General features: G+C 33.8%; 1 protein-coding gene and 2 long non-coding RNA genes across 3 annotated transcripts in view; all 3 read right to left on the bottom strand.

Moving 5' to 3' along the window:
* The window catches only part of Myo81F (unconventional myosin 81F), a 189,983-nt gene extending 181,294 nt beyond the window's left edge, over positions 1 to 8,689 (bottom strand). Inside the window, exon 1 of the mRNA XM_075290991.1 lies at positions 8,540 to 8,689. The gene's annotated coding sequence lies outside the window, so the exon portion shown is untranslated. The remainder of the gene's footprint in view (positions 1 to 8,539) is intronic.
* A 2,632-nt stretch (positions 8,690 to 11,321) lies between these two features.
* Positions 11,322 to 12,394, bottom strand: part of LOC142239652 (uncharacterized) — a 33,602-nt gene continuing 32,529 nt past the window's right edge. The window contains exon 2 of the long non-coding RNA XR_012723090.1: positions 11,322 to 11,482. This is a non-coding gene — a long non-coding RNA (uncharacterized LOC142239652). The remainder of the gene's footprint in view (positions 11,483 to 12,394) is intronic.
* LOC142239649 (uncharacterized) lies at positions 11,565 to 12,056 on the bottom strand. The gene is made up of 2 exons (XR_012723089.1): positions 11,735 to 12,056; positions 11,565 to 11,670 (listed from the first exon to the last, which is right to left on the bottom strand). It is a non-coding gene; the product is annotated as an uncharacterized LOC142239649 (long non-coding RNA).

Below are 12,394 nucleotides of genomic sequence, written 5' to 3'. Positions count from 1 at the left end.
TTTATTTTTTAAATGAAAAATTTAATTTTCTTAATGAAACAATGATAAATTTTAGGCAACAACAAAAAAATACATTTTCCCCTTTATGGAAATATATTTCATGCTCTTAATTTCTTTTTATGTGCATTTTAACCCTTCTGTGCGTGATGAGGTCCCGCTGGACCTTTTTGATTTTTATTCATACATAACTTTATCTTTTATATGAATTTCAGCTTGATGGTTTATGACTTCTTGTACTGAAGTGTTTTAAGTTGAAAACTTGAAAATTTTTATGTGATTGAATCATTAAATCGGTTTTTATAGGTATTTGAAAAAGTTTAGTGCGATTCTGCGTGATGAGGTCCAATGGGACATACCACTAATTACATTAGTGGTTTTAGCACAGTTTAAAAAGCAGCGTAAAGATATTTCGATTTTCGTATTTGGAACAATTAAGAACACTAACATCCTTCCAGAAAATACCGTTATTTGGAAGAATTTGTCGTTTTTGAAGTTTCCATTGGTTTCGTTGCTTGGTAGTACATAATGTTATGTCTTCCGTGGATATATCCAATATAGTGAGCGTAAAAGTGCAAAAAAAGTTATTTGAACTTCATGGAAATCTTGGTCGAGCTAAGTTTTTATATTTCTAAACATGTTCCAGACCCATTGGCTCCTGGAATTTGGCAAGATGTGCCTCAATTTGGACAACCACTATGCACATAATACTGCGAACAAAACGAACGCCACTAAAAAAATCGTATTGTTTTTCCTTCAAAAATCCAGTTTGTAAAGAACATTCAACTATCAAAACAATATATTGTTACATGGTACGTATAAGGATACTTATAGGTACCCCGCCTGCGACAAACATCAGGGCATCTAGTATACTTATCAAAAATTTAAACATTATCTGTTTCCTATTAAAAATTAAATAAAACTCTATATTTACAACCAAATATTTATAAAGGGTGATTTGTTAAGAGCTTGATAACTTTAAAAAAAAAAAAAAACGCATAAAATTTGCAAAATCTCATCGGTTCTTTATTTGAAACGTTAGATTGGTCCATGACATTTACTTTTTGAAGATAATTTCATTTAAATGTTGACCGCGGCTGCGTCTTAGGTGGTCCATTCGGAAAGTCCAATTTTGGGCAACTTTTTCGAGCATTTCGGCCGGAATAGCCCGAATTTCTTCGGAAATGTTGTCTTCCAAAGCTGGAATAGTTGCTGGCTTATTTCTGTAGACTTTAGACTTGACGTAGCCCCACAAAAAATAGTCTAAAGGCGTCAAATCGCATGATCTTGGTGGCCAACTTACCGGTCCATTTCTTGAGATGAATTGTTCTCCGAAGTTTTCCCTCAAAATGGCCATAGAATCGCGAGCTGTGTGGCATGTAGCGCCATCTTGTTGAAACCACATGTCAACCAAGTTCAGTTCTTCCATTTTTGGCAACAAAAAGTTTGTTAGCATCGAACGATAGCGATCGCCATTCACCGTAACGTTGCGTCCAACAGCATCTTTGAAAAAATACGGTCCAATGATTCCACCAGCGTACAAACCACACCAAACAGTGCATTTTTCGGGATGCATGGGCAGTTCTTGAACGGCTTCTGGTTGCTCTTCACTCCAAATGCGGCAATTTTGCTTATTTACGTAGCCATTCAACCAGAAATGAGCCTCATTGCTGAACAAAATTTGTCGATAAAAAAGCGGATTTTCTGCCAACTTTTCTAGGGCCCATTCACTGAAAATTCGACGTTGTGGCAGATCGTTCGGCTTCAGTTCTTGCACGAGCTGTATTTTATACGGTTTTACACCAAGATCTTTGCGTAAAATCTTCCATGTGGTCGAATAACACAAACCCAATTGCTGCGAACGGCGACGAATCGACATTTCACGGTCTTCAGCAACACTCTCAGAAACAGACGCAATATTCTCTTCTGTACGCACTGTACGCATTCGTGTGGTTGGTTTAATGTCCAATAAAGTAAACTGAGTGCGAAACTTGGTCACAATCGCATTAATTGTTTGCTCACTTGGTCGATTATGTAGACCATAAATCGGACGTAAAGCGCGAAACACATTTCGAACCGAACACTGATTTTGGTAATAAAATTCAATGATTTGCAAGCGTTGCTCGTTAGTAAGTCTATTCATGATGAAATGTCAAAGCATACTGAGCATCTTTCTCTTTGACACCATGTCTGAAATCCCACGTGATCTGTCAAATACTAATGCATGAAAATCCTAACCTCAAAAGAATCACCCTTTATATGCAATTTATGCATCATAGAAGAGTCCACCTACAGTAAATGATCGAAAAATATCGTAGGGATAACCTCTCTACCATCCTTTTTTTTATTGTAGGTCCCACGGGACCTCATCACGCTGGTATCGCTTTCAGTGTTATCACATACACAAGGGTTAATGCTATGTCAATACTTGTCGCATACGCGTTTGGTTCGGGTATTAAACTAATGTGGTAAATGGTTTGATGTGCTCAGTAGTCAATCTCCCATCTTCCTCTTTTATTATCTTTGTTAAAAACCAGAGATTAGCCCCATACTTGTAGGAAAGGCGCTTCGAACTTACTGGATTGATGCAGACAATTTGTATTTTGCTATTTTCTCAAAAGTTCCCGCAAATTTCTTTGTCGATTGCACTAAATTATAAATTAAATGTTTCATGAAGTGTTTTTGTTCTTTTAAAAGTTAAAAAAAATGCTAATATAAGTGAATTAGGTTTTGTTACGAATGCAAAATGAAAAGAGAAACCGAAAAAAAGTTGCAACTTCTCATCGAACATGTATGGGGCTAATCTCTGGTTTCTCGAGAAAAAGAATAACAATATGCCCAATTCACATCTTCCTTTTCTACCGTCTTTGGACACAACCCATTCGGAATTACGTGTTTTTGTGTTTTGTGGTAAAAATGGAAAACAATATATTTTCAGTTTGTTATTTGTTGTTGTTGTAAGAGTTTTTAATGTAATTTCATCCATTCTGTTCTATGCTTTGGTACTTCAACTGGTGTCCAGATCTAGGAACTCTGCGACAAGGGATGCGTACAGAGTGATCTGGTGATGAGTCGGGTAGGTTTAGCTGGACAAGCGAAAAGGTGACGAGTGTCATGTGGCCCTTGGTTCATCTGTAGCTGACACACGTCAGCTACGCTGCTATCAATCACTGATAGGTAGGAATTGAGGCAGCTGCACTTGTCCGATCTTACCCAGCAAAAAAAATTTGCAAGTTCTTCCAAAGGCACAACTTTAAAAGCACAACCAAAAATGGGCTTTATTTTAACTACATAGGAAGTTCTTTTAATTCAATTTTTTATAACTCGTTTCTTTCATATTTGCAATGGGTAATTTTAACTTGTTTTTTTTTTTTTAATAGGTTAAAAACAGAGCCAGAATCAATAAAATTGTATAATTTAGTTAAGTTTTGTCGAAAAAAATGCATCATCCATTCTAGAAATATTGCGAATTTTTGAAAATATTTGATGTCAAAATTTTCAGATAAACATTAGAATGCAATAAAAAAAAATCAAATATTTGTGCAAAATATAGCAAAATTTTTTAATTCACATTCAAAACACAGAATTCGAATCACTCCTTAAGAAGTGATGCAAATTCAGTGCAACAGCTGTTAAATTGGTGGACATCCGTCCTATGACAAGCCCACGTTAAATTCTACGCCAAATTTTCACCACTTCCGGATCCAAAAAGAACATTTTCACTACGTTTTTGGGGATGCTTTTTTACTGGGTAGTTGGACCAAAACTTCAGCTACAGTATCCTCATGAATCCTGTTCAGACCTGTCTGATATGCTGCCTGATCTTGAGACTCTCTTTTGTAACGCTGGATCTCGCGCTCTAGCATGTGAAAATCAATTCTTACATTCCTAGGTGGTGGTTTCATATCCACAAGCATAAGCGTAGGAAGGCCTCTGTGGTGGGGGCTTAGACCCCCCCCCAGAATTTGAAACACTATTTACGATTTTTCATTGTTTTTATAAAAATTAAACAAGCACATACAACCGCACAAAGTTCCGCTAAAGACTCATGCACAATCGAATTTCTTGGTTGTGGTAGCAATTGCCGATGGCAATATTTTATTTCTCAACATTGTCTGCTAAATTGTGAATTAGTTTCTTTATTATAAGTGAATGTTTGAAGTAGAGGTGTGCACGTGACACGAAATTGTCGTGACTCACGAAAATTTTCGTGACTCACACGTGAATCGTGAGTCACGCTCATGGCAACGTCGTGAGTGTGCGTGAGCGTGATTAACAAACCAAAAAGTCGTGCGTGAGCGTGAGTCACGAATATATTATCTTCGTGAGTGTGCGTGAGTAAAGATTTACGCTCACGAAAATAATCCCGCTCACCAACATAAAACGCTTAAGAGTTAAATTCATTTACAATTTTAGTGACACCTGGGATGTTAAGAGTGTAATAACGCTCTCGATTTTAATAATGCTCATGTTTTCAGACACGTCGCTAAGGTAAAGTACTCAAAAAATTGTTCGTGAGTCACGATATTTTTCGTGAGTCACGGTATTTTTAGTAAGTCGCGACATTTTCGTGAGTGTGCGTGAGTACTACCAAACAATATCGTGCGTGAGTAAGATTTTTCCGTCGTGAGTGTGCGTGAGCGTGACTAAAATATTACTCACGTGCACACCTCTAGTTGGAAGTCTAATATTTATGAAATAAACCTGTGATTGAACTTATGATTTAAGTTCCTAAATAGTAATTGATATTAAAACTATTCTTTCGTAAGTAAATATCTTAATAATTAGGCAGAAAAGCGTCGCCAAAAAAGAAGTGAAAATGTTCTGTTTGGGTACGGAAGTGGTGCAAAATTGGCGGAGAAACGATGAATGTAATATGAACTTGGCATAGGACGAATGTCGTTGCAATTGAATTGAATTGAATTTGCATCACTACTTAAGGTGTGATCCGAATTCAGTGTTTTGAATGTGGATTAAAAAAGTTTTGATATTTTCCCAAATAATTTTTATATTTTTTATGATTTTTAAAGCATTGTACCGCTTGTCTGAAACATTTGAAATCAAATATTTTCAAAAATTGGCAGTTTTTCTAGAATGGATTTAGCATTTTTTTCGAAAAAAATGTAATAATTTGTACCATTTTATTAATCCTTATTCTGTTTTTAACCTATTTGAAAAAAAAAATTAATTTCCTTTCAAAATTTTGAAAAAATAGAGATACAAAAAATTGAATTAAAAGAACTTCCTGAGTAGTTAAAATAAAGAACATCTTTGGGAGAACATTTTTGGAAGTGCTTTTAAAGTTGTGCCTTTAGAAGCACTTCCACTTTTTTTGCTGGGATATTTGTTGCATATTTCATTATAACTTGATGGGGAATAGCCCAAAGCAAATTTTCACAAAGTTTGTATTCCTTAAAATAAATTAATTAAGAAAACTTATCGTGACAAAATGACGATTTTAGCAGCTAAACTCGAACATAGCGGCTAAACTCGAACTTAATACCCACCTTTAGCCGCTAAAATCGTAATTTTTTCAAGATTACTTTTCTTAAATAATGCTTTTTACGGAATACAAACTTACTGAAAATTTGCTTTGGGCTATTCCCCATCAAGTTATAATAAAATTTGCAACAAATATGTATAATTTTATGCCTTTTTTGCTGATTTAGTTTTCACTTTAGCGGCTAAACTCGAACTTAGAACTCACCTTAACTCTTAAGTAAGTGTACTTGGCATTTGGATCCGATCGGACTAAAAATGTGTCCAAAAGATTTTTAATTTTTAAATTTGATCCGATGGTCGGACCAAATGAAATTTAGCCGATTTTTTTCCATTGTCATAAATTTAGTCAAATGCATCCATTTTTATAGTACACACAAAAAATTTTTTATTTCAATCACGAAAATCGCGGATTCAATCATTTTTTTTAATTGAAATGTCTTCAATCACGAAAATGATAATATCAATCACCTATTTTGATTGAAAACCAACACGATTTTCAATTAAAAATTTTAATTGTCAATTATTTCAATTTCAAATTTAATTTCAATTAAAACAAGTGAGTAAAGTAGAAAGTCGGGCGGGGCCGACTATACCATACCCTAAACTAGAGGTGTGCACGTGACACGAAATTTTCGTGACTCACGAAAATTTTCGTGATTCGTGCGTGAGGCATGCTCATGACAACATCGTGAGTGTGCGTGAGCGTGATTAACAAACCAAAATGTCGTGCGTGAGTCACGAAAATAATATCTTCGTGAGTGTGCGTGAGTAACGACTTACACTCACGAAAATATTCCTGCTCACCAACATAAAACGCTTAAGAGTTCAATTCAATTACAATTTTAGTGACACCTGAGATGTTAAGAGTTTAATAACACTGTAGATTTTAATAATGCTCATGTTTTCAGACACTTCGGTATGGTAAATTAATCATAGAATTATTCGTGAGTCACGATATTTTTCGTGAGTCATGGTATTTTTCGTGAGTCACGACGTTTTCCTGCGTGAGTACAAATTTTCTTTTCGTGAGTGTGCGGCGTGAGCATGAGTCCTACCAAAAAATATAATGCGTGAGTATGATTTTTCAGTCGTGAGTGTGCGTGAACGTGAGTAAACTATTACTCACGTGCACACCTAGGGAAAAGGTGTGCACGTGAGTAAATTAGTAAACATAGGTTTGAGAGATGAACCGCATTTCCTTATTTATGAAAATTAAGGAGTACATGTTTATTGCAATTTTATCACAATCTGAACAGAAACGCCTGATATTAGGAACTATAATTGGTTTTACACCTACGAGTTAGGTTAGGTATAATAGCAGCCCGATATTTCAGGCTCATTGGACTATTCAGTCCATTGTGATACCACAGTTATGTGTATTACCAGGATATCTCAATATAAAATAACACTCAAAGCCTACATAGTGAGTCAACTAGAAATCTAAATGAGTTAAATTAAATTTAACCTTAATTGAATTAGATATTAAATATTATAAGTAAATTGTTGCCAGCTCTTCTCAATAATGCCTTAAAGGCGCTGAGACCAACAAAAAAATGGAACGTAATACTTAAATGAAATAATAATTAGGCATAATCGTGTTTTTATCAATTATGAAGCCCAAGGACAATTTGCTGTGTCCTCAGATAGGATGTAGAATGTCGTAACGGTATCACTCAGTGGACTCAACTTCACCGAAATTCTAAACTGAGTAATGTATGATTCTTATAATTGCCAATGGCCTTTAAACAAATATAGCCATATTAATATACATTAATTAAGTAATAGCTGTTAGAATTTTGTTCAATTAATATTGAAGACCAACTTCAAATAATATGCGGCTGCGACTTTTAGTAGAATTGCCTTGATATCAACATTTTTCCGAAAATTTTGCGACATGCCCAGAATCTGGAAGTTGTTGGCACCAACTGTCTTCTTTGTTTTGGAACCGTTTTTTTGATATGCGTTTTTGTTTTGGAACCGTTTTTTGGTATGTTTTTTTGTTTTGGAACCGTTTTTTGATATGTTCTTGTCTTGACGTGTTCTTATTAATATGTATTTCACCGATATTTACACTTTTTTCTTGATCAAAAATCTATAAAGTTTAGCGATTAGATAACAAAATTGGAAATTATGCAGAAATGAAGTCGATATTTTATGGTAAAAAAACATATTGTCTTAATTTTTTACCCGCAAAGTCCGCTAAAGGAATATGTAGGTCTTCCAGGGTTGAAATACTAAATTATGTTGTGAACACATAAACGAGCAAGTACTAGAATAAGAGTATTTGGTTTTAGACTTCATATCAAAAAATGGAGACCCTGGCTAATCGTGACGTTCAGCATGGGCAACGTAAGAATGGCACTGAAAAATAGGTGGGTTATTTTAACGTTGTCATCTTTTAGAAATAGAAAAGCGATGAAATAATGACTTTATCGAAGAAACTCAAGAGCGGGATCTTTCTAAAAACAAAAATAATGTGAGCTTCCGATTCCACCGTAATATTTTCAATATTTGTGAACCATTGTCATTACATACTACTAGTATTGTAGGAAACTTTGCCGTATTTTAAAATAATAAAAGGTTTATCAATGTGGGCTATATAGGAGACACGTAATAAGTCACATCTTACAATTTCCGACCTTTTGCTTGGCTTAAACGCAGTATTGATGAAAAATAAATCAAATATGAAAATGATTCTTCTCGCTCTTGAAGTCTAATAAAAGATTACTATGTGTGCGTGTGTGAATCGTTCTACATATACACGAATCCTGGTCAAACAAGAGATCAGACAACAAACTCCTGGACCCCACCCAAAAATATTGGCACTATAAAATATAGTTCTGTAAAAGTTTATGCAAATTATCAACCAATTTTAAAAATATTTTACAGTAATAATAGACGATTTTTGTATACCGTAGACATTTTTATAGAAAATTATTGGTCAAGTCCTTCCTGGCTTCTCGCTAGCACCCAGAGAACATGGATCCTACGTTGTCTTTAAACCATTTAATATGTTATTCAGAGTCGTAGACATACTTACCATTCAAGTCTAATGTCTCAATATTTTAATCTTCCTTTTATAATTTGCAAATGACAATTTATAACTATATATAGACGGATACGTAGACACAAAAGAACTGTATGAAAGTTGATCAGACAGAAATGAAATTTATCAGAAATGAAAATGAATGACCACAATATACAAAAATGCATAAATTCACGAATAAAAAACAATAGAAGAGAAATGTTAAAATGAATCCTTGAAAACAAAACCCAAAAAAGAATCAAACAAAAGGTATTTAACCAAAAACATTCAGCCTTTTCATACCAACAACCTACTTATCGCAAAATCCGAAAAAAAACTTGTGAATATAAACAGCAAAGTCAGTTTATATCATGTTAACATTGGGCCGTCGGGTATGGTCTGTTACGCCTTGAAAATCCACAACCTACCTAATTATGTTCGTGCGGTGGAAACAATGTAGGACTCAACATCCCCATTCACACTACAGGTGCCATACAGACTATAAGTTTATCCGAACGACAGTGCTCGTATCGAACATATTGAGTCCTACAGACTATAAGTCTTCAAGTTTTGCCCTTTAAGGCCGGTACCCTGTTCGGTTTTCGCGTTGAAACTTACATAACCAAAAAATGCTAAAAACTAGCGAAATTTTTCTATTTGTTGTATTTTTTTTTTCGAGTTGAAAAACTGACGCCATTTGCAATGTGAATTAAGAAATAATAAATAAATAATAAATTTATTAAAACTATTTGTTTGGGTTTATAGCGCAAACACGGATGTTCCGAAACTATACAAAGGATCAAAGGAGTAGCAGATCAATTGCCCAAGGGAAAATAAAATGTTAATTTTAGGCCTGTTTTCTTTTAGCACTGGATACCCTAAGCCGTGAAGGACTAAAAGAAAACAGAGTAATCGTTTATCCAGGACATCTCCAAAAATATGCAACACTGCCATCAACTGTTTTAAAACAATCACAGAAAAGAAGTGAAATCTTGCATTTATAATGTATAAAATGCTCAAAAAGTAATAAATATTTACTGCTGCGATTATTTGCGACACTTTACCACTTTGAATTTCATGTTTTTCCATAAATTATTCACAATAAATTGCTATTGTGAATCGAAGAAGCGTCACTTTATCAAAATACAATCTGGCAACACCGGCGCGATTTGCACTGATGAGATGTTCTGGATAGAACACCAGTGCAACGGTGTTCTGGATATTGCATATAAACCCAATAAACACAAACGTTTGAAAAATGCTAAATTTCAAAAATTTTTCAAACAGTTTTTCAAAGGATTAGGGTAATATTCAAGTTGAGAAATTGTTGAGAAAATCGCGTTCTCAACAAAAAACAGACATTACCCTCAACAGTGAAATTCAACACATTAGCAATAATATCTCAAGTGTTATCCTCAAATTGAAGTGCATCGCTACTCAATAATTTGTCGAACAATTTTCGATTCGAGTCAAATTCAAAATTAACATCGTTGCAAATACTTTTCAACCTAAATTTGTATGAATGATATCCCCACTTCAAATTGAAAGTCAAAGCCAAAATTCTATGAATTTTGTATAATTTATTCATTTTCAGCAAAATAAAATATATAATAATACACTACACTACATAATACACTACAATACCAATTGATAAATAATAATCTTATTAAACATATCAACAAATAAGAACCAAAAACAAACAACAAAACTTTAAATATCTTAAACATTGTAGGTGGGTATTAAGTTCGAGTTTAGCCGCTAAAATCGATAAAGTGAAAACAAAATTTTTAAGAAAAAGGCATAAAATTATAAATATTTGTCGCAAATTTTATTATAACTTGATGGGGAAAAGCCCAACGCAAATTTTCACAAAGTTTGTATTCCTTAAAGTGGATTATAAAAGAAAAGTAATCGTGAAAAAATGACGATTTTAGCGGCTAAACTCGAACTTAATACCCACCTTAAGGTAAGTACTATGTTCGCTTTTCGCGTTGAAATTTTCGCGGTTACTTTATTAAAAGGGTTCAATATAAAGCACAAAATTTAACTCCATTGATGTGCAGTTTCTTGTTCCTCTAGATTTTGGCAAGACTTTACAGGAATATGTCTGTTTTCATTTATAATTTTGACTATTTCAGGAAAAGTAATCGCGAAAATAAAGTGATTTTCAACTCGAAAACCGAACATAGTACCCACCTTTATTAGTAAACACTTTTGCATTAGGGCTGTTTTCTTTTAGCACTGGATACCCTAAGCCGTGAAGGACTAAAAGAAAACAGAGTACTCGCTTATCCAGAACATCTCCAAAAATATGCAACACTGTCATCAGCTGTTTAAAAACAATCACAGAAAAGAAGTTAAATCTTGCATTTTTAATATATGAAATGCTCCAATTTGTAATAAATATTTACTGCTGCGATTATTTATGACACTGTACCACTTTGAATTACATGTTTTTTGATAAATTAGTCACAATAAGTTGCTATTGTGAATCACTTTATCAAAATACAATCCGGCAACATCGGCGCGACTTGCACTGATGAGTTGTTCTGGATAGAAAACCAGTGCAACGATGTTCTGGATAGCCCATACAAATGTTGCATCCAGTGCTAAAAGAAAACAGCCCTATTGATAATTTCCTTCCTTTTGGTGTCATAAAACAGAATTAAAATTTATTAACATGCGGGCAATTTGAAATTAGGAACGCACTGGACCGCGTGTTAGAATTGATTTCCAGCAGAGGGAATTCACAAAATATCCATTTTAAACTGATAATAGCATATGAATTAAACTGACGATGTGATGCACATTTTCATCCAGAAGTTGTTGATTTCAACAATTTGTTGTTTTTAACAATTTTAATTGGTTGCACTTGTAATGTTTCTGGAAACTTTTTCTTGTCGATAAGCCACTCATTTTTCATTGGTCAGCTTCTTATTGTTTGCAAGAATGTAGCATCTAAAGATTTTAGTTTTCTGCAAAGAGATTTAAATTTAGTGACTTATCTAAAGTGTTGATTTTATTTTTCATATTGACGTACAAATTATTATAAACTATTTGAAGCAGTCCCAGTTAATTGTCCACAATTTTTTCATCGGTCAGTTTTTTAATGTTTTCAAGAACGTAGAATCCATAATTTTAGTTTTCTGCAAAGAGATATACATTTAGTGACTTCCTTAAAGTTTTATTTCATTTTTTATTTTCACTTACCTATTTTTATAAACTATTTGGTTATTTGTCTAAAATTTTCCATTTTTTTAATTTCTTGCAATTGACCACGAACTTCGTTGCACAAATAAGTATTGAAAACCACATGGTTTTTTTCGTTGCATTTTAGGGTAGTGTTTTGTCAAAGTTTTCTCATATTATCTTCAACACCTTTTCAAAGATTTCGTCAACATTTTGGCAAATTGGAAGTAATTCGCAAACAATTTGAAGATGTATTGAAGATGAGCTATTTCAAGTCAAGTTGAATTTATGTTGAAAATTATATTTACCCTCAAACTGAAAAGTCGTTGCATTTGAAAAACGCTCATCCTGTGTTTATTGGGAAGTGAGTGACTGCCGTTCGTTCGCAATTGCTTTCGTTCGGATATAAGAAATAGGCTGTTAATTATATCGATCTATTTTTTCTTTATAACCGCCATAGAGACCGTTTAAGGGAAAGTCTAACACGAGCAAACACATACATTTCGAATGAAACACTCATTAAAAGGACAACTGAACTGTAATTATTGTAGAAATATGGAAATACAAATTCTTATCTCTCTACGCGGGCTAATTTGTTAAAAAAATTTATTGAGCTAAACGAAATATCAAAAGCGGGAAATGTTTGCCAAATGAACGGCGATGCCAGATTGAATTTTATGG

The sequence above is a fragment of the Haematobia irritans genome, chromosome 1, assembly GCF_050003625.1.
Source record: "Haematobia irritans isolate KBUSLIRL chromosome 1, ASM5000362v1, whole genome shotgun sequence".
Taxonomy (NCBI): Eukaryota; Metazoa; Arthropoda; class Insecta; order Diptera; family Muscidae; genus Haematobia; species Haematobia irritans.
The sequence above is the reverse complement of the archived record's forward strand: the minus strand, read 5'-3'. Positions and strand labels throughout refer to the sequence as shown.